The following is a 23,912-nucleotide window of genomic DNA, read 5'->3' on the forward strand; positions in this document are numbered from 1 at the left end:
ACTAATTTATATTTTTATATTCTTCCACATTATTATCAAAAATATGTTTATATTGACAAGGGAAGAATATTTTTATTCTATTATAATTATTATTTTTAATTATTTTCTTTCTTGATTTAATTGTGAAGTTTGTTTTTTAAGAATTTTTTCATCGAAAGTGAGGAGTCTTTCACATCGATTTTCTTAGAAATATTGTTTTTATAAATGTAGTAATTAAGTGAAATCTATTCCTAACACATTTTCTAAATATCATGTACAAGTAAAATGTGTTTGTTTCTAGACACTCATTTCAACATTGTTACAGTAACAAATAAGAATTATTTCCAATAATTGCTTTGACAAAGAAATATACATACACAAGTATCGAGATATTATCCTAACAAATGGTACAAATGTTTAAAAAAGGGAAAACATCCAACAAGATAATTTTTTATTCTTTGTTTTTATGAGGAGAAAATAAGTAAAATATAGTTATTCTTTTATTTTTATGAGGAGAAAATAAGTGGCATATAGTTTTAGTGTTTATTATGCCTTCCTTTTGTTCTTTATATACTGTCGTTTTCAGAACTAATGACTTATTTTTATCGATAGTCTACTTTTTACTTAAGTCCATAGTCAATGACTGTTATTTTGCAGTTTATTAGCTGTCTGGTGTGCTTAACTTATTTAGTTTTTCACACGTTTCTTTTGCACAATTCTTACATCACATAATTTGATTTCACACATTCACACAATCCTATGAATGTTTAAACATGAGGTTGGCGAATGTTTTTTGCTCGAAGGTGATGGACTTGAGCGAGATGGATGTGTGCAAGTATTTGATGTACAGCTTCGTTCCTTGTTCCTTGTTGGCTTCGCAAGTGTGTGTTGCTGTTGTGGAGGTCCCATAATGGAATGGAGCTGTGAGTGCAGACTCTCGTGGTTTACTGGCTTTGTATGCGTGAAAGTCATCGTTATGTGTCGCTGAAAGCGGTCGTTTTTCGTTGTAATACTTCGCAGACGACTAGTTTACAATAGGATAGGGATTTGGGAAGGTATGTCGTCTATTCTTCACCCATCTTCTTTCTAGGTCTCAATCTTGCGAATCTTCAACTTCTGTTCTTCCTGCTTTTTCTCTGCTTCTTTCTTGCTTCTTGGTTCTTCTCTGGGCAAGATATGGAAATATTTATTGATAACTAGTCGCTTTGAAGTTCTCCTCTTAGTAACTGTTTGATAAATTGTTTGGGCATGTCATTTTTACTTTGTGGAAGTTTTCTTCAGTTTCGTGCATCAGCGTGCTGTTTAATAGCAGTAGTGTGACTCTTACACATATTTTTTTGCCAGTGGTGGCTTGCCCAAGCGGTCTTCTCGTCGGGCCGTTTTTTGCTCGCTCCGCTGAGTGGGGACATTCTGGGGTTTACGAGCAGTGAAAGTCCTGTGTTTACTTGCCAGTCCCTGCACCGGTCCCTTCTGGCGTTCTGTGTCCTGTCATGTCTCTGCAGGGTTCCGCCACTGTGTGGTTCCATGTCCTGTCCCAGCAGGGTTCCACTTAGCGGGCAGATTTACAGCCCACTTCTGATACAAAGGCCTTCTGTTGGTCTCCCTGTCCTTTCCTTTCTCTCGACGCTTCTGCCTTGTAGGAATCGTGTCTTGCTAATTACGTTCTTTTCCTTCTTGATACTTCTCTCATTGCAACTAGTGGGTTGTTGCATCTTGTCCTTGCTGGAGTTTTTACAATGGTTCTTACAAAAAGTTTTACTTATAATCACCTAACATATGTCTAGTACCTACATTGTTTTACGCCTTCTTAAAAGCTTTACAAATTTCGGCGCCCTTTCCATGTTACAATTCTAAGATATTTTGAGTCATAACTTCTAAAAGAATCCTCAAATTCGTTTATTTTTTATTTTTTGTCTAGTGTCGTGGTATACAGCATTTTAGTATTTCATGCTGTTAGACTATCTACGTTTTATTCCTTCATCTTAATCTATGATACTATTGGTGTTATTTTTGTTTTTGTTTTTATTGAAACTACTTTCTTTTTCCCACCTTCCTTTCTCTTCATTCTTCTTTCTCCTGACGATCTTATCTGCAACATAATCTTGAAATATTGTGCTGATTATTTACCAGTAATAAAATTAATCTTCAAACTTGTACTGAAAGTGTTTAATACTGCCAGTCTTAGGTAAAAATACCTCTGGTTTATCTAGTGAAATACCCTCTAATTCTCTTTTACTGTGTTCCAAAATATCTTGAATTTCTTGCAACTTTTCGCCCATTTCTTTATGGACTTCTAACGTGAGTTGAGGCGATTCCCACTTTTGTGCATACCATTCTAATTCTTCATCCTCTTTATCTCACGTCTTTCTTAATTGTTTGTTTATAACTGGTATTTCTTCTAATTTTAGCTTTTGCTCAAAGAGAAGTGTGATATTCCCGAATGTTACGCTACCTTTCCCCATATCTATTATGGCTCATCTCTCATTTAAAAAATCTACACCTATAATCAAAACTACAGTTAGTTTAGGTACAATCACGAAGTTGGCTTTGATCTTTTGACCTTGATATGAAAGAGCTAACCTTGTTTGTCTCGTAACTTCCGCAGCATTGTTTCTAATAGGACCTCTTACTTTAATCTTACATGTTTTCAGAACTGTAAATTCCTCATTGGCATTACACTGCATGAATAAATTTTCTGAGATCACAGTCAGTTCACTTCCGCCATCAATTACAATATTGACTGGGATATGCTTTACCATGGCCTTCACAATTGGTTGAATTTGAATGGGTTGGTTCTGTTCTTCTTCTTTTTGCATCAACGAATCCTCCACTGAATCATACATGAGTCTTTTTAGGAATTTCCCTTGTGAATTCAAACTTTCTGTAGGATAAGCTTCGACTGCTACTTCTCTCTCTGTTATTTCCTCTTCTCTATTTCTTCCTTCATTTACACTTTCTTCAACATCCTCTACTTTTTCCTCATCCTCGTCTATCTGCTCCTTCTTCGTCGCTAGTTCTACATAATCGCATCTAAATGCTCTAATTATCTATTCATAACTTCCTTCATTATATACGTTGGGGTGTGTGCCCACTCGTAACTTATTTTCAACTTCTGCCGACTGCGCATTATCCTCATTGAATTCGCTTTCCCTGGTTTCCATCTCAAATAGCTCTGCAATACTAATTACTTCGTCCTTCTCCTACATTCATTGTGCATACCTCTGGTAATTCATCTTCCTCGTCAATATTCTCCCAATTAATTTCGTCCCAACACGATATTGTTATTTTCTTGTCTTCGTTTTCATCTGGTCCCTGCGGTTTTGTTTCTTCCTTCTTCTCTTCTCGTGATAACATTTTTACTTCTCTGTTCAAGGTGCTGCAATTGTCCTGGGTCGGTGCGTCATTCTCTTTGGCATGGGCACTTAGCTTTCAATTCGAACGTTTATCGCGGTTTGGTGGTCTTACCTCCACCTCTTCTATCTGCTTTCTCTTTTCTTGTTCAGCTTGTTGATAGTGGTTTCTTTGTTGATAATTTGTCGGTCTATTGGTTCTCCAGTACCCGTTCCGGTTGTCGTTATTCCCTCTGTAATAATTGTTGCCATTCCTAGGTGAATTATAGTTATTGCCATATTCTCTTCTAAATCCATAACCGGTTCTTTGTTGAAATCTATTGTCGTTTCTTGGTACATGGTTCGTAATTATTGTTTCTTCGTACTGTGTCTTGTGGATTCCACTGCTTTTTGCTTTCGTTTTCACGTGCACTTCGTCTTTTTCTTGCGTCATCTTCCGAAAATATGAACTCTAGTTCCCTTAGAATACCTTTAAATGCTTCGACGTCATTGCCTCCGCGACCAAGTAATGATTGCTGGTATTTCAATGGTAGCTTCACCGCGCATAATTTAATCAACTCTCCGCCACTGTATGGTACATCTAAGCATTGATTTTTCGTTACCATTCATTCGAAAAATTTCACGGGACTCTTCTCTCCTGAATTTTCAAAATATGGGTTCTGTAATAATTCGTACTCCACTCTGTTCTGTGCTTCGCTGGACCAATATCGTGAGAGAAACTTGTCTCTGAAATCTTCGTACAATCGGCATGTCGCTGCAACATTCTGCATTTTTTCTGCGACTGTTTCTGACATGTGTGCTCATATAAAGTCTAATTTGTGTGCTAGCGTCCAGTGTTCTGGTAATCCTACTCGGAATTGATCAATAAAAGTTTGTGGATGTAATGAGTTTCCTTCTCGAAAGTGTTGAAATTTTCTGACTGTGAGGACATGATCGTTGTCGTACTTCGTCATAGTTCCATATGAAATTCGCGATTCTTCGCCACTTTTGTTTCAGATCATTTCTCCCGTCGTTCTTTCCGGTTGTGGTAGATCCATTGGATATTGTCCACTGTAACTTTCGCCTACCCTTGCGTAGTATCGTTGGAGTGGTACGCAATAATTTTCTTCCATCGGTTGTGAAAGTGTAGCTGAATGCATTGCACTGTACTCTTCGCGACCTGTCTTTCCATTGTCACGTATTGTTTGGGTATCTTGTCTGGCTAACCTTGCTGCTTCATCGCACGATTCAAACTGTCTTGAAACATGCATTTGTGGTTCCACATGTGTTTGTGGTGCCGTTTGTTCATCAAGAATTTCGAAACGTGTTTGTTGCTATGCAGGCTGTCTTATTTCACGTATGTTACTTTCCGCCTGTGATTGGAATCTAAAATGCATGATATCTTCGTTAATTGCTTATTTTTCCGGTGCTGTTACAGATACGGATGTGGTTGCAGACTCAGTGCTTGTTCGATCCTGTTCACTACGCTCTTCAATGGTTTACAACAACTCTGCTCGCAATTTCTGAAATTGTTGCTTCGTTTGCGCCTCTATTTTGACTATGCGGTTATCATATCTTTTCAGTGCTGCTTTTGTGATACATTTGTGTAACACACTGTTTTCAACAATTTCACGCGCTGTACCTGCTGCTTGTCTAGTAATTACGTTTATCTGTTTCTCTAGTTTCTTGACTTCTCCGTGGGTGTTGTTACGTAATGTTTTGATCTCGTCCTGAGTGTCATTACGCAATGTTTGTACGTCCACTTGTACCTTGTCAGTGTCTGTTCTCAATTGATTGTGACCTGTTATTAAGTTTTCTATCACTTCTCGAGATTCTTTTGCCTCGTCTTCAATACGACTTAGGTGTAACTGAATTTTTTTGTTTTGTTCTTTAATCGCACGCATTTGTCTCGTGGTTTCTGCATTCTGAATTTTAATTTGGTTCGCTATGTCTTTATTTTGCCATGTCATGGTTTCCGTAATTTGTTGTAATAATTCTGCCAGATTGGTGGGTCCTATTGCGTTTTCTTCCGACGTCCTACGCTCTGTGTTTTCGCCCAAGTGTTGGTTCGCAACCGATTGCATTGAACTGTGCTGTGACACGTTTCTGCTCGCATTCCTTGTACTCTGTGATGAGGGAGCTCTGATTACTTGTACTATGGGTTCTACGTATTCAAAACGCAAGTTAGAATCCTCATCGACTGTCTCTCTACTTTCCTGCTCCTCTGTCGTATGCTGACTTACGTTTTCTATGCCTTGACGTACATTATCCTCGTTATGGTGCGTTATATGTCCTATTTCTCGCGATACTGCATCGTCTGTTGTACTGCCCTCTATTCTCTGTCCATTTACATGCTGGGTCTCTACCGCAATTCGGTCAAGGTCTCTATCTGCCATTGCTAATCTTTCCGAATCCCTTATTTTCTGTTTTAAAAGCAATTCACGCGCCCTACTTCACGTCAACATGCGCTCATACGATCTCACGCGTTTCATAAACATTTTGCACACACGACCTGACAATCCATTCACTTACTTGTTGGGTCAGAACCAACTTGTCAACGATGTATCCGCCACCTGTGCGCTTGCATTGGAGACAAAACTTAATTCTTACAATATTTAAAATTCATACCTTAATTATGCTATTGTATCTGCCAGAATGTCTCACTTTTATTGAATACTTTCTTACTATCTATCGCTGCAGCTACTATTTTCGACTATTTATAACGTTCAAAAAAATTTTTTTTATTACGAAAATTTTTCAACGGGATATTTTTCTGACCTAGTTAGGCACGTGGTCGACCTTCAATGATGGTATTTTACCATCCTGGCAGGGTCGCCATTCTCTAACATTCTGCATGGTGTCAGTTTGTTCTATATCGTGTCTCCCTACCACTTTCGCGCAACGACGCTCTGAGCGTGTGTTTTAGGGAATTGACTAGTTTGAACCTGGGACCTGTTGCTGGTAAGGAGACGTCAAACCACACATGACATGTAGAGTTCAGAAGAGTTCAGTGAGACTAGCGATGATATAACCAAATACTTAATGATTTCAGCGTCAGCTCCACTGCACTCCCTGTAAAAGAATCTTAATACTAACTAAATTTAGTGGAAAGGGTTCAAGGCTTTCCTATTTTTAGTTAGCTGGCAAAATAACTTCGGAAAAGCAGTTAAGTTTATCATTGGAAATTTTATTCTACTCACAAAACATTGTTTATAAATTGCACTATTGATAAAAGGAAATGTTTTAATACAGGATGGTAAAAACCAACTGCGTTCAACAAAAATGTGAACGAATATTCCCTGAATGGGTTTCCTAGTTCTACAATGGATCGAAGGATGACCTATGCCATATCACATCTATAATCTAGGTTTATATTAAGTTTCACAAAAGAGAAAACTATCAAAATGGTCTACAGTGACCCTCAATTATCTTTAATTACTTATCTAACTTGTCGTAAATTACAGTGGCTGATGTGGCTTCTCAATAACTATATAACAGAAAAATCCTCGCGTTTCAGATTTTTACTTCAAGTGGCAAATGTGAACACCATGAGCTTTAATTGACGATCGACACTAGTATTACGCAAAAAGGTGGTGAAACAGATGAGACTTCTGCAGTTCTGTGTGAAGCCTAATGCGCTCAAAAATGCGGCATCACGTGCGTTCATTACCTTGTCGGTGTTTAGGCAGCGTCAGGGCGGCGCAGCTCCTCACATCTCGCCGTCTCGGAAGCAACTCTGTCCTAACTTCTCCTTACTACAATTTACCGAAGTTGGTTTAAGAAAACTATCTGGCTGTGTTTTCATCTGACCAATCAAGGTCTCAATGTTAACCTTAATCTCCGCCTACAAAAATTATGTCTATCCAATGAGAAACGTTATACTTTTCGTGGTAGGGTAATGTTTTTAAAGTTTGCAACGTAACAGAGACGCGAAAAAGTCTCACGCTAGAACTTGCAGCTGGTGTGGTCCTTTTAGTGTTATCGTAAGATCTATACTGTTCTTCTGGAGGGTTCTATCTTTTAACATGGGCAGGGGGGTGGTCCTGACGTAACAGAGACGCGAAAAAGTCTCACACTAAAACTTGCGATTGGGGTTGCCCTTTTTGTGTTATCGTAAGATCTATACTGTTCTTCTGGAGGGCTCTAGCTTTTAACATGGGCTGGGAGGTGGTCCTGGCGGTTATCTGGCGACATGGGTGTCCGTCCGTCCCTTATCTTAGGGCCTTCCAGCTTAACACGGTTCTGCTCTCGGCTTCTGTTCTCGTTTCTCCCCTCGGAACTGCGTCTGTCTCACGGTGGGAAGGTATGACATGCATTTAGGCATTCTTGTGTTAGTCTGTGGTATTCCATTTGCTCACTCGTTACTCGTATTACTTTGGTTAATTTAGTGTCACGATTTATTCGGAGCTATGTGCCATACTACTGGATTTGCTTATCATGTCAGGGTTTTCATGGAAGGTGTTGGATTTGCCTGACACCTTACATACGCAGCTGACGTTGATGTACTACTGTTACAGGAAGTAACAGATATTAAATTAGAAAAGATACGTGGGTACAACGCTATAATAAACGCCGGTATCGGTGCGGAACTGGGGACCGCCATTCTCACGAAAGAAGGCATCGGTGTCACACGTATAGTAAAACTTGAAATCAGTTGAGGACCAGCAGTGACTGTTAATAATGCCCGCATCATCAACGTTTACGCACCGTCAGGCAACAATAACAGGCGTGCTAGAGGGGATTTTTTAAAAGTGAAATCATTCATCTCTTCAGTACACGTCAAGATTATACAATCCTAGTTCAACGTGGTGATTTTAATTGTGTACTTAGCCCGAAAGATCAGACACCGAATTTCAACAAGTCCTTAGAACTGGAAAGAATAGTCCACCAATTGCAGTCAACCGATACCTGGTAACAAATCCATGGCGCACAGCCCGGTTTCACATATTTTACCAGTCACTCAGCAAGCAGGCTAGACAGGATTTACCTCTCGTCCAACCTTAGGAACCATGTAATCCAGCCTGAGGTCTGGCCCACTGTGTTTTCTGACCACGCAGCGTACTTCACCACAATAAATTTGGAAAATCAAGAGACTTACCGTGCGAGGGTCATATGGAAACTCAACATTACACATCTACAAGATGAGGAATGTCACGTGGCATTTACTAATGTCTGGAAAGAAGGCGAGAAACGATTCCCGCTGTACAATTCTGCCATAGCTTGGTGGTTACAATGTGCTAAGCCTAAAATAAGAAGAATGCTGATCGATTACTCACGACAAAAAAGCTTCTGGATTAAAAAGTCGACTGAGTTTTATTTCAGCTGCTTTATAGATCTGTACACCCTGGACACACGATTAATGGAGAACTTTACCCGGATTCAGAAAATTAAAGCAAAGCTCTTAGCACTGAAGCGGTGACAGTCAGAAGGTTTTAAAGTCATAGCGAGAATACAAAACATTGCAGAAGGGGAAGAAACAGCTATGTACCATGTAATGCGTGAGAATAAGAGAGGAAACAGAAAAATACATACAGAAGTTAAGTTACCTGATGGGACCAGTCACACAAAACAGAATGAAATTCAAAACGCTATTCATAAATATATCTCAGAAATGATGTCCAACAAACCTACCGTCGACGAGATCTTGTTAGAAACGTATCATGACGAATTAGTACAGAGCAAGTAGAAAATCTCACGGCTGAAATAGAAGAGGACGAATTGAAAGACGCAAAAGCACAGAGTCCTAAAAATAAGTCTCCAGGACCTGATGGTTTTCCAGTGAATTCTACCAAGTGTTCTGGCCACAAATGAAAAGCAAGTTTGCTATGCATGTACAACGAACTCATGAATGGAAATTCTGACGTTCCCAAAGAATTTCCTGAAGGGATCATAGTCCTAATTCCTAAAAACTCACTTAGCAAACCAATTGAAAACCTTCGCCTAGTAACATTACTTAACATTGATTACAAAATTATGGCCCGCGTATTAGCAAGAAGAATAAAAATGGTTATTAACTCTGTAACTGGCCCGTACCAAACATGTGTAGGCAAAGACAGAAACATATATCACAATATATGCGAATATAGGGATATAATATCAACCGCAAACGTATGCCGAATAAAATGTGCGTTAGTGTTATTAGACTTCGAGAAGGGGTTTGACAGAGTAGATCATAAGTATCTCCTTGGAATCATGGAAATAATGGGATTCCCACCACGATTCATGAGGATTATTCAACAAATTTTGAAAAAACAGTATAGCACGAATAATGATAAACGGACAACTAAGTAAAGAGATTGAGCTGACTGGATCCGTACGACAGGGTTGCCCAACGTCAATGGCTCTTTTCTCAATATCAATAGAACCTCTCCTCGCGACACTCACGCATCACCTGCAAGGATTGCGTATAAACGGCAAGAAAATAGTGTGCAACGCTACGCAAATAATGTGGGCGTCCTGGTTCTAAAAAATGGTTCAAATCGCTCTGAGCACTATGGGACCCAACTTCTGAGGTCATCAGTCCCCTAGAACTTAGAACTACTTAAACCTAACTAACCTAAGAACATCACACACAACCATGCCCGAGGCAGGATTCGAACCTGCGATCGTAGCGGTCGCGCGGTTCCAGACTGTAGCGCCTAGAACCGCTCGGCCACCCCGGCCGGCCCTGGTTCTAAATGAAGATGAAGTGGCGAAAGCTCTTCAGATTGTACACTCAAATGAAATTGCTTCTGGGTCCAAACTAAATAAAAGGAAGTCAGGCATCTTGAACGTAGGCAGAGGAATACGCATGCAAAATCTGGGACAGTTGACGGAAGTATCCTCATTGAAATGTTTGGGTATTGAATTTAGCAGCAATATCCTACACACCATTGCCGTCAATTATAAAAAGCTGCTTGCAAGCATACGAGCATCTGTACAAGGAAACAGTATGAGGCAACTGGACGAGATACAGAAAACCACTCTAGTAAATGTGTATATAACATCCAAACTTAACTATGTTGTACAAGCTTTCCCGATGCCATTACAAACAGCCAGAAGAATTTTGTCCGCGATAAGGAGTTTTGTAAGCTAAGGCAACATTTTCAAAGTGTAGTTCGATGCACTAACACTCACAACAAGGAAAGGAAGTTAAAACCTCGTTGGTGTCAGTTACAGGTCAGGAGCGTTATACGTGTGTCGAATGTACAAGCAATGGAAACAGTTGCCGGACAGCTTAACGGCCCACTTGCTGAATCAAATTGCTCCTGCAAGCATGCAGCCGCCAATAGATGTGCAGCATATACCAGCTGCTCTTTGTCACCTAAAATCTTTTCTCGTTGAGTACAGTTATATCTCATCGAGGGTCTCAGAGCAGCAGTAGACGAAAGTAAAGGACATCTATACATATTTGATGGAAGCTACGGAAGGAAATATTATTGAAAGAAAATATCAGAACAACGACTGGTCTGCAATTTGGAAAAATATCCACGATCGGAACTTACCCTCTAAGGTGAAAGCAACTTGTTATAATGCAGTCAACAGGAAAATATCAACTAATTCCAAATTGCATGCTATACATCTCACAAATTCGCCCTTGTGCGCGTCATGAAACCTCCTTGACACTGAAGAACACCGATTCGTGTGTTAAAGAGTAAGAGGCATTTGGCATATAGTTAAGCAGAAATTAGCGACCGTTAACAGAACATCTCCAACCGTTTTCACCGCCGCAGACTTTCTGACTCCAGACGCAGCGCCATATCCCACTGCGAAAAGAAATGCTGTTAACTGGCTAAAAAGGCACACGCTGCACTATATCTTGAAGGCAGAAAATAAAGGCAAAGAAGATTGCTGGGTGATTCTAACGACTCAGCACCATAGTTTCATGCGGACAAAAGACTACTAAATAAAATTACGCATGCTTCCTAAACAGAATCATGGAATAAAATTATACAGAGAACAATAATAGATGGAGATTGGTACGGAATTCAGAGATGTCAGCCTTGCACGATTACATATAACTGGTACCAGAATGTCTTCGATCCTTTCACGAGAAACACAGAAAAGAAATCAAGTCTGTGGCAAGACGCACCGGACTACATCCTCACATTAGACATCAAATTTTATGTATTTTATTTTTTTAATCATCTTATGCCATAAGCAGAGAAGTTATAAGTTCTAAAAACACGTTTTAACTTCAAAGCTTACAGGAAGAAGACAAAAAAAAGTGTCCGAGCACTCTCAAAAAAGTAAGAAAAATGAGGATTTGGCTTCAAAAACATAAAAAGTACATATAAAAGTAACAAAAAAAAGTCATGGGAGTGCAGTAGGTGGTATAGCACTTATCAGCCCCATCCGTCAAACAAATCAGTAGCAGCTTGCACTATACGTGCTTGAGCATTGTCCTGCAAAATGATGGTCAGGTCCTGCAAAAGTGTCATCACGTCTGTCTCTATGGTGTTCATTTTTGGGACACAGCCTACGACCAGCAGAAATTGAAGACCTTGGGAGCACAGTATGCATTGGAAGACTGCTGATTATGAAGAAAGGTCGGTGCCATCCGATACTGATCGTGAAATGAGTCACCACCAAATCTGGAGCAAAGATGCTAGTTCATCCGAAGGTTTGCCAGATGTATCTACCTTCAAGATTCTCGACCATCAGTTCCAGGAAAATTGACTTCCTCAACAATAGCAATATGCGCATAGTATGTTGCGGAACAGAGTATAAGGACAAACTCAATTTTGAAAAAATTGGTACACAAACTATCATGCAGTGGAGGAGTAAGAGATATTAGTATTAGATCTCTAAAGAAAGAATGTCATGACTGCTTCTTTTATTCTCAAAAGTGTTTAGTTCTAATATATAAACTCGTTGATGATCTGATAGCTTTTACCGAAGTGAATGAGCGAATATTACTATCACTTCTGAGAGAGTGCTGTACAGATTTCGGATACTGTGTTTTTTTAGAAAATGTACTATAGGTATGAATGTATTTATAACACACAGCTGTTTCTATCCCAGTATGAGAAGCTGGTCGAATGCCGCCATAGAGATTTATTATTCATAAAGTACACTGTTCGCCCACTGAATGATATTCAGTGCCGTTTCGATTTTATTAAGGCAGATGCAGCAGTGAAATCTTGGTTGTCTATGGAGTTGTGCCAAATATCTACTCGTCTTGCAACTACTGTATACAATAGATGATGCCGTAGAAATGTGTAAAACAATGTAGATTGTGTATTAAATTCAAATATTTCTACGGCGTGGTACTGTGAAAATTCTCTGTGAAAACTATTTTCATTTTCATTTCCTCAGTGGTAGAGTGTAATGATAAGTCATATGTGGAGAGAGAAAGAAATACTGCTTTCCAAGAGAGACATCATAGGTATGTTCAGTATTTCTGACGTAATAAATACGAAGAGATCACGTCTTTGTAAGGACTAAAATACTTGACAAACAAAATACAGAGCTATGTGTGTACGTAAATAATGCATATCTTTGAGCGTGGAATCATTGTAATACTATGCCAAAGGCTTGTTTATGTACAAAATCACCTTTTACTTTCACAGAAAAAATTTAACTTGACATAGTTTTTATGCATAATAAATTTTCGTATAATCTGTAATTATACTTGCCTATTACGACAGCCCCCCCCCCCCCCCCCCCCCGCCCCCCAAGAACCATGGACCTTGCCGTTGGAGTGGAGGGTCGCGTGCTTCAGCGATACAGATAGCCGTACCGTAGGTGCAACGACAAAGGAGGGGTATCTGTTGAGAGTCCAGACAAACGTGTGGTTCCTGAAGAGGGGCAGCAGCCTTTTCAGTAGTTGCAGGGGCAACAGTCTGGATGATTGAATGATCTCGCCTTGTAGCACTAACCAAAACGGCCTTGCTGTGCTGGTACTGCGAACGGCTGAAAGCAAGGGGAAACTACAGCCGTAATTTTTCCCGAGGGCATGCAGCTTTACTGTATGCATGGAGAGCTGCATTAAACCAGTATCAGGACTGAAGATCACAACAACAACAACATTACGACAGGGTCTAGAGGATCTGTTTACCGTTTAGCACCCAAAATTTAGTGTTTACCATTTTCTAACTAGTATTTAGAATTTACTATTTACCATTTAGCGTTTACCATTTAGCATTTACTGTTCAATGTTTACTATTTACCATTTATCATTTACCGTTTAGCGTTACCGCTTAACGTTTAGCATTTAGCATCAAGCATCAAGTATCTAGTGTTCACCGTTTACCATTTACAATTACTGTTTAGCATTTCCACTTAGTGTTTACCACTTGGCCATTACTGTTTAGTCTTTATTGTTAAGGGTATTGTGTTTACCATTTATCGTTTACCATTTAGTATTTACCATTTATTGTTTAGCTTTTACCGTTCACTGCGTACCTTTGTGTGCGTGAGAGAAAGAGAGAGAGAGAGAGAAAAAGAGAGAGAGAGAGAGAGAGAGAGAGAGAGAGAGAGAGAGAGAGAACGATTACTTTGAACTAGAGAGATAATTAAGGAATATAATATTTAATGTATGGAACACGAAGAGATCACAAGTCTGTAAGGAATACAGAAATTTATGTATCAAATCCGGGGATATGTGTGTGAGAGGCACAGAGAAAGGAACAGAGAGAGAGAGAGGCAGAGAAAAAGAGAGAGAGAGAGAGAGAGAGAGAGAGAGAGAGAAATAATTACTAGAGATCACAGTATTTGACATATCAAATACGGAGAAATATGTGTTTGCATCTATAGTATGTACGTTTCATCCTGTAATCATTTTTAATATTACACCAAAGGTATGTATGTGTAAGTAATTAATGTATAAGTTTGACATTGACATCACTTTGGTACAACGTCAGAGCTATGTGCATGTGTATATAATGTAACATTTCAAAATTTTTATGACGAAATAATGAACACCTTTGACTTTCAAGGAATCAAGGAATGTTTTTGACTTTCAGGTGGAGGTTACAAAATTTCTTACTGCATTCCTGCATACCATTTTACACATCATTTAAATAATACACTCTGGCTGGTTGGAAAGAGGAGGGGGTACAGTATCAAACAAATTACTCTGTATCCATCAACTTGGACCTTTATTAGTGTATTATGATTGCTTAGGGGTATGGGGAAGAGAAAGGGGAGAGGGCATTTTAAATTCCCATTCAAACAATTGGGGTGTTACTGCCATCTTTGAGTTACCATTTTTATTTCTGTGTTATGATTGGCTGAAGACACGGAGGCAGGAAAAATGGGGTGTGGCTTCCCACTGATACACATGATGATCGAACTAAGGTAGATGATATCACGAGTTAGAAGTTGTTGATGACACCATTCTTGTATTCATGATCAAGTGACTAACACGTGATGCCTTGAAGGGCAATGACTGCATTCGAGGCCAGTGTGTCAGAATGCGCAGATTGTGGGTCCATGCTGATTCTTACTAGGCGAGAGTCGTCTTAGCATTACCACTTATGATTTTTTATGAAACGCAATAACTTGTTTCAACCTCCTGACAGCGTGTGTGACATATTCAGTGCTGAAACTAACCTCGCTGTAACGTGATGGCAACTTGGTTTGGTGTATAAGGGACTACCTAATTGCTGAGGTATATCTGCCGTGGTGGCAGCAGTTCTTAACTGAGCTGGTGGTATCATTCAAACGTTGTTTCATGGTAATTTGAAGCAGGGATGGTGTCGAACACTGGTATCGTCGGCCACAGAAAGTGCTAGCATCTTTGTGTATATAAGAGGCCTTAAACAGCGACTACGTCTTTGCGTCATATAATATGAAAATGTTGTCTGCTGAAAATTCTGAAAAAGTTCAGAAAACTATAGCAAAGGCATTGGCTGTCATGCCATGCTCCATGGAAATAGGTGCCCGTGACAGTCGCAGATTACATAGATGTATCGAAGAACTGTGGAAAATTTTGTCTCCTATACTGGATGATTCCCATAGAAGTCATATGTGAACGAAATTTCTTGAAAAATATAAGATTTTTTTAAAAAAATAGTCGCCTTATTTGTCTACTAATCATACGTTAATAATAGAGTAATTTCTGTTCCTCAGTTAATTATTCTGTCTTAAAATTAGGGTCATCCAATGGATATGAATATGCTGTGTCAGGAGACAACAAGCATTTATCAGTCAATTGAAAATTGTTATTCAAATTGGACAATATTAGTTTTTCCTCGTAGTGGCCACACAGCCATAAATTTATTAAATGAATGAAGCGTTTTCATATTAAGGCTGTATTTATTTAGACTTCGTCGACAGTCCACAAATGGTTTCAGTTTTTGAGTCATTATCGTGTATTTAGATGTGTAAAAAGCACATAAATTACTGCCACGGAATGGGATCACAATGAATCTAAATTAACACATAGATAATGTTTAGAAAAATGCAAGTGTATTCCCACTTTATGCATCCGTCCAGTTTGGTTTACAATTTTTACTATTTTCATGGTTTGAGATATTGATGAACATAAGGTGGGAAACGTACAAAAATAAAACATTGAACAAAGAATAAAAGTGAGGGCGTGATAACAGTTTTAGAGATCTATTTTCATATCTATATACGTGTACTCCCAAAGGAGAAAGAACTATGAAGAATAAAAATAAGATTTTTAAAAACATATGCGTGCGCACGGGCTCTTTCTCCCATGGCGGTACATTGGAGGGTGAGTTTATAGTGCGAGAGAACTTCCTGTTCTCCCCTTATTTCCACTCACAATAACTGGACAGAACAAACTGTCTAGTATAAGTGTTTATAAGAATAAACTTTACAACGTGAACAGGCAGTGCACCAACTGTGGCTCCTGGCTTATCTGAGAGACATACACGCAAGTCTGCTATGGGGTCTCGAAGCTACCTCCTTGGGCATTACAATGGTGGCTAATCTTACCTGCATGTACAAAGGACCTGGGAGATCAACTTCTGCATGTAGGTTCAAGGTCTCCCAACATGGAGCAGACCATACTGGACAGTCTGACCTGCCCAGATTGGAAGCTGTCGCTAGATGGCAGTTGGAGGGAGTTGCAGAGTCCACACACACTCCCACTCTAAAATGATATTTCTAATTTTACAAATAACCATATTTTAAAAGAGGGGCAACGGTCTTGCCTCAGTGGGCACACCGGTTCCCGTCAGATCACCGAAGTTAAGCGCGTGGCCGCCACTTGGATGGTTGACCATCCGGGCCGCCATGCACTGTTGCCATTTTTCGGGGTGCACTTAGCCTCGTGATGCCAATTGAGGAGCTACTCGACCGAATAGTAGCGGCTCCGGTCAAAGAAAACAATCATAACGACCGGGAGAGCGGTGTGCTGACCACATGCCCCTCCTATCCGCATCCTCAGCTGAGGCTGATACTGCGGTCGGATGGATCCCGATGGGCCACTTGTGGCCTGAAGATGGAGTGCTTATATTTTAACAGACGCCAAAACCAAAACAAAGAAAACAATAAAAATATAACTAGACACGATATCAATGCACATAAAACACACTAACATCTGGGATGCCCAAACCACCAAAACACCACTGTCGTAGAGCATGTGAAACACGATGGGTACTAACATGTAGGACACAAACCAATAAAGTTTTAATATCATATAGCACAAAAACATGGAAACCAGTACTAACAGCAGTTAGTCCACAAGAAACATCCACAGCTTCTCAAGCTGATATTATGAATTAAGAGGTTGTTCCACTAATCGGCAATTTGGCAGTGGCCCAGTACCATACACCACTATGCAGATCTGAGGGAACACTTAAATGATTCACTGTTTAAGCAAGGGACACAATTTTGTTATAGAACTCTTAATCTGCTCATTAGCAGTTCTCGCCGTCACCACACACACACACACACACACACACACACACACACACACACACACACACACACACACACTTATCAAGCAGGTCAATGACACCCAGCCTCCATACCAAGGGAGGCTCGTTATCCTGTGACCAGCACATGATCGCTGATCTGGGATTGCTATGCTACTTCCAATATCCATTTTCTCTGTTGCTGCAGATCATGTATGCATTCTGTGGATCACCTCTTCCAAATGGACTGATGCAACTGCTGTACATGTTGCCATCTGTGCAACCTGTTGACAGGAACGTCAAGGACAAAGGGTTCAGGATCAGCACAAAGAGGCTGTCCAATTAGGAAATGACCAGGAGTGAGAGTGGCAGGAGAATCTAGGTCATCAGAGAGAAGACACAATGGCCTTGAATTCAAGCATGCTTCTGTCTGAATTAACAAAGTAGTCAGTTCTTCAAATGTTGGTACTGCATGTTCGATGACATTCTTGAGAAGCGACTTCAAGCATTTGATTCCTGCCTCCCAGAGTCCACCATAGTTAGGTGCACGAGGTGGAGTGAACCTCCAGCTGGTTACCTCTGAGGTCGAAAGATTCACCGCACCTTCAACAGTAACATCATCAGAGAAAAAACGTTTAAGCTCATTGTTTGCACCTACAAATGTGGTACCATTGTTACTGTACATGTGTGAAGGTTTCCCTCTTCTTGCAATGAATCTCCCAAGGGTGGCCAAAAATGAACTTGTTTCCAAGTCACTAACTAATTCTAAGTGGGTGGTTTTGGTTGCCATGCAAATGAATAAAGCAATATAAGCCTTGGTGGTAACCTTACTCCTTCTTCCATCATGCTTTACAACAACAGGGCCTGCATAATCTACTCCACAGTGCTGGAATGGACGAGACTGGTTTACTCTAGCTACAGGTAGCTGACCCATGAGTTGAACTGTTGTCTTGGACTTAAGCTTAAAGCATTTTAAGCATTTCCTAACAACTCCTTTGACTGTGTTACGCCCGTTGGGGACACAAAACCTCCTACGCAACATAGCCAACAAAAGTTGTGACCCGGCATGCAACAGATGTTGATGTCCATCTATTATGAGAATTTTTGTCAAATTATGCTTAGGTAGAACGATAAAAGGATGGCGCTTATCATATGGTACATCAGCATTCATTAATGTCCCTCCCACTCGTAAAATATCTTCGGCATCAAGAAACAGGTGCAAATCCCTTAATTTGCTATTGTGTGGAATAGAGGAACTGGCCTTCAACAAAGTGGACTCATTACCATATTCACTACACTGAGCTGTGCCAAAGGCCCTTTTGATAGCATTTTGGCATTCCTGTGGAGTGAGTGGCCCAGTTATCCTGTCTGCTTGCTGAAGCCTAGTATTATTAGCAAACCTCAGTGCACAGGACAAAGCTGTGTAAGTTTTCTTGAATGATGAATATTTATGCAGCAGTTCATCAACAAGTTTAATGACCGACACCAAGGGTACTTGTGTACACCTTCTGTTGGGCGCATCTTCTACACTAAGTGGAATGCAGGTGTTGTAGGAGAGGTCACAAGTGGATAGATATGAGGGGCCAGACCACCTCTGAACAAGTGAACTCAAAGCAGCTAGATTAATACCACATGATAAGAAGTCAGCAGGATTATCCTCTGTTTTGACTCGTCTCCATTTGGTAACAGAACTCAGTTTCTGGATTTCAGCGACTCTGTTGGCAACAAAAGTTTTCCAATAGCCAGGACTACGCCGCAGCCAGCAGAGAACTATTGTGGAGTCCATCCACAAATGAATGTCGCCACTATCTATGATGTGAATGTGTCGAGCAAGAAGCAGAGCACCACATAATTCCAGTCATGGAAGAGACTGTTGCTTTACTGGGGCAACCCAAGATTTGACTGCAGCCAAAGAAACCAACACACTGTTATTGGGAAGAACGCATTTGACGTATACACACACGCCATGTGTCAACTGTGAAGCATCACAGAAACCATGAATTTCTAATTTAACATACTGGGGGCAAGGAATGATCTTCCTGTTAATCAAAATACTATTTAGGGAAGGCAGTTGCACACAAACAGCATTCCATTCACCAGTGAGGTTGGATGTAAGCATTTCATCCCAATCATCCACAGCTCATGGTCTGACGGTCGCGTTCTCACTTCCCGAGCACGAGGTCCCGGGTTCGATTCCTAGCAGGGTCAGGGATTTTCACCTGACTCGAGATGACTGGGTGTTTGTGTTGTCCTCATCATTTCATCATAATTCCTGAAAGTGGCGAGATTGGGCTGAGCAAAGTTTGGGAATTTGTACGGGCACTGATAACTGTGTAGTTGAGCGCCGCACAAACCAAACATCATCATCATCATCATTTCATCCCAATCAAGGCTTAGTTGCCACAAGCGCTGCAAGAACAATTTACATCTTATGAATGCTGGACCTAAAGGCCCCAGTGGGTCATAGATAGATGCTATTGTAGACAGGACATTGCGCTTGGTAGCCTTTGAGAGCTGATGACTCTTTAGCTGCACATGACACTGGAATGTGTCAGAGCCATTGTGCCATAATATCCCTAAAGCTTTTATGGCTTATTCACCAGTAAGATGACAGGGCAAAGACGTTTCTCTGTCCTGCACAGGAACTTTTTCCATGACCTTGTGACTATTAGAACACCATTTCCTCAGTGGAAACACCCAGGAGCAAGTAGTTAAGTCAGCTGAGTTTGAAGTTCTTGAGCATCAGTTTCCATAGCTGATCGACCTAAGAAGTCATCCACATAAAAGCTAGACATCAACGCTAGCGATGCCATTTGAAACCTGTTTTGATTTTCCAAATACAACTGTTGAAGACATCTGGTAGCAAGAAAGGCAGCAGGAGCGGTTCCATATGTGAGTTTACACAGTCTATCAGTCTAAATTCTTGCATCTGTTCATACGGTGATTCCCGCCACAGAATTCTCTGGAAGTTCATATCATCAAGATGGAGAGATACTTGGCGATTCATTTTTGCTATGTCAGCTGACAGAGCCACATTAAAGGAGTGAAATTTTATAATAATGGAAATTAAATCTGGCTGGACAGTAGGACCAACCATCTAGATATCATTGAGAGTTACTCCATAAGAAGTGGCAGCAGAGCCATCAAATACTTCCCTCAACTTAGTAGTGGAGCTGCATTCTCTGAAGACAGCATGATGTGGAAGGTAACACCTTTGGATCAATAATACTTTGAGAATTAGAGATCTCCATGTGTCCCAGTTCGACATATTAATGCATGAATGCAGCATATTCCTTCTGCAGATGCGGTTGCCTTTAAATCTCCTCTCAAGATGCGCCAGTCTCTGAAAGGCTTGTTGTCCTGATTCACCTAGGGGTTTAGAGTCAGGTTTCACTGGTAGTCGAACCGCAAATCTCCCTTCTTCATCTCGTGCCCTGTGGCGCTGAAAGTGAGCCTCACATATTTTATCCTGCTTACTCATCGTTTTCGCAGACAGTTCCTCTAACTCCCAAAACCCCAGCAGTTTGGCTTCTAAACTGTTTCCTCTAACAAAGCACGAGGTCACTGTAGAACGAGGCATGTTGCATGCAGCTGAAGGCATTCTACCAGACAAAATCTAGTCAAATTTTTTTCGACCAGTGAAGGATGACTTGGTTTCACCAGCCTTTCCTTACAAACAACATCAATGAAAATCTCAGCACCAATAATTAAATCTACTGTGGCAGGCCTGTTGAATTCTGGATCAGCAAGCAGAAGATTACATGGGACACACCAGGAGCTTGTGTCTACCTTGCTCCCTGGTAGGTCACTGGTGACATGGTCTACGATAGCACAAGTGGTTCTAACATGAAAGTCGTTGAGCCTAGACGACAGTTCAACATCGCAGGTGTAAGACACTGAGGCTGCAAAGGCATTGTTCATGCCTTTTACAGGAAACGAATGTTTACTTCGTTTAGGTTTTAACTTCTCTGCCATGCCCTTAAATATAAAGGAGAGCTGATTCGCACTATAATGCAAACCTGCTGCGTACCCATGCTACCCTTAATGTTGCCAACAGCTGTTGCCAACAAAACATTACAATGGACGTTTGATTTCCGTTCGTTGCTTGATGGACCAAGGAATGGCCTCCTAATTCACTGTTCTGCCAATTCCTTGGTTCAACATTCTTGTAGAGCAGTATGTTATTCCTTCCTTTACAGGTCTTACAAGGAGAATTCTTGCATTTAGTCGAGACATGACCAGAGCGGATCCACAAAAAACACAGCTAATTTTTTGTCACATATGTCCGCCGCTCATCAACATTTAGTGATTGAAACCTCTTGCATTTAGTGATGGCATGACGTTCACTACAAAAATAACATGGCTTCTCAGTATCAGCATTAGTGAGATGAGCCCTCCTCACATGTCTCGTTTGAATTGAATTACTGTCATTTCCTTGCAGTGTTTCCCTGAGGTGTTATCCCTGAACCTGATCAACTCAAGGGCCAGACATTTTGTTTCCAAAAATTCTATCAGTTGATTTACCTCCCACTCATGATGACCTGTGGGTCGCATACTAGACAGAATCTCTTCCGAAAGACTAACTCCGTGAACTGGAACATCAGGTTTGAAAGCTTCTAAGACCTTTAAATATCTATATACGTGATTAATTGGTTGTCTATAATCGCTCGCTGCGCCATGGCCGACTGTAGGTAGCCAGCCGCAGTGGCCGGGCGGTTCTAGGCGCTTGTCTGGAACCGCACGACCGCTACGGTCGCAGGTTCGAATCCTGCCTCGGGAATGGATGTGTGTGATGTCCTTAGGTTAGTTAGGTTTAAGTAGTTCTAAGTTCGGGACTGATGACCTCAGATGTTAAGTCCCATAGTTCAAATGGCTCTGAGCACTATGGGACTTAACATCTATGGTCATCAGTCCCCTAGAACTTAGAACGACTTAAACCTAACTAACCTAAAAACATCACACAACACCCAGCCATCACGAGGCAGAGAAAATCCCTGACCCCGCCGGGAATCGAACCCGGGAACCCGGGCGTGGGAAGCGAGATAAGTCCCATAGTGCTCAGAGCCATTTGAACCATTTGACTGGAGGTAAGGCCAACAAAGCCTTAGCATGGCTGGCTGCAATTATTTTTGGATTATTATATATCTGTGTAATAAGTCCCCTGGCGCTATCGATAGGTTTCCTGCTGTGGCAAGTATATGTTTCAATAGGTCTTTAGCTTCACCTCGCAAAGACGAATTAAGGTAATGAAGTTTTTGAACGTCATCAAGTGAATTATTAATCATAATGAGACTCAAAAATGTATGATGACAAGTTAAGGTAGTCGCCTTTTTTCTCTTAGGGCTCCATTTTAGGACAGGGAAGATGATAGCAGGAAGCCAACAGTTGCACTTACCAGGTTGCAGCGGCAATACGAGGCAGTGCGGACTGGAACAGCAGCGGCGTCACGGGCACTGGCAGTTGGCATGGCAGGCGTTGCAGTCTCCGACGACGCGAAGTATCGGCGGGAGCAGGAGCTGACGTCACCGACGCACAGGCTCTTCCTCCCGTGGTGGGACATTTGAGTGTGAGTGTGTAGTGCGAGAGGACTCACTGTCCTCCCCTTATTTCCACTCACAATAATTGGACAGAACATATTGTCTACTATAAGTGTTTATTAGAATAAACTTTACAACGTGCACAGGCAGCGCACCAACTGCGTCTCCTGGCTTAGCTGGAAGACATACACGCCCGTCGGATACGGGTTCTCGAAGCTACCTTCTCGGCCGTTACAACGGCGGCTAATCTTACCTGCGCGCACAAAGGACCTGGGAGATCCACTTCCGCACGTAGGTTCAAGGTCTCCCGACAGGGAACAGACTATACTGGACAGTCTGACCTGATCAGTTTGGAAACTGCCGCTAGATGGCAGTTGGAGTGAGTTGCAGAGTCAAAACAGTATGGCGCATCAATATGTGAAATCAAAAATTTTACACTTTCTCTTAGTACATAGACAATATAGACGATTCCATCTGTTTGTCTGGCAACTACGAATGGAACTGCTATTTTGTGTTTGATTAGCCGTAAAATTGTCGAGCTACTTTCTGTGCTGTAGTTCTAATTGTTCGTTGATAAGTATAAATGGTTAATTGTTAAAGAGACTAGATTATTCATTTTCGTCCCTTTCCTTGCATGACGTATTTGGAGCTTATTGTTAATATTTCAAGAAATATGTTTCTTGCATGTGAGATGCATTGTCTCATTCGTTTAGCATTAATATTAAATTTAAATTAAAAAATTTAATTCCTCTGAGTACCTCTCTTAAGCATTTTGATTCACCATAATAGAAGTGGTAATTTTTTTACCCTAAGGCTGCTGAGAGTTTTGAAATTCCCTGACTTACAGAAAATGCCATAAAACAATTAATCAACGAAAAGATGAAAATATCTTAGGTAATAATGATATTTTTAAAGATCCACAGCTGATGAAAAGAACTTTTAGCACATCGTTATTTCAAACAGTTGGAGCACTGATGGTTATTCAGTAGAAAGGAAAGCAACGTAAGAGTTCAGTGTTCCATGCACAACGAGTTCACTAGGGAGAGAATACAGGCTTATATAGCTCAAGGATGTGGAAAAACGAAGGGCCGTGTCCCTGCATTCACCTTAATCGGCTTAGGGAAACCACAAAAAACCTGAATCAAGATGGTTCTACTATGATTTGAAGCGAGCATGAGAACCTGGTGTGCGAAAAACCGAATCACCTCGCTCGTTAACCTGACGAGAGATTTTATCTGCTGTTGAACAACAACATC

This window comes from Schistocerca serialis, chromosome 3, assembly GCF_023864345.2.
Source record: "Schistocerca serialis cubense isolate TAMUIC-IGC-003099 chromosome 3, iqSchSeri2.2, whole genome shotgun sequence".
In the NCBI taxonomy this organism is placed as follows: Eukaryota; Metazoa; Arthropoda; class Insecta; order Orthoptera; family Acrididae; genus Schistocerca; species Schistocerca serialis.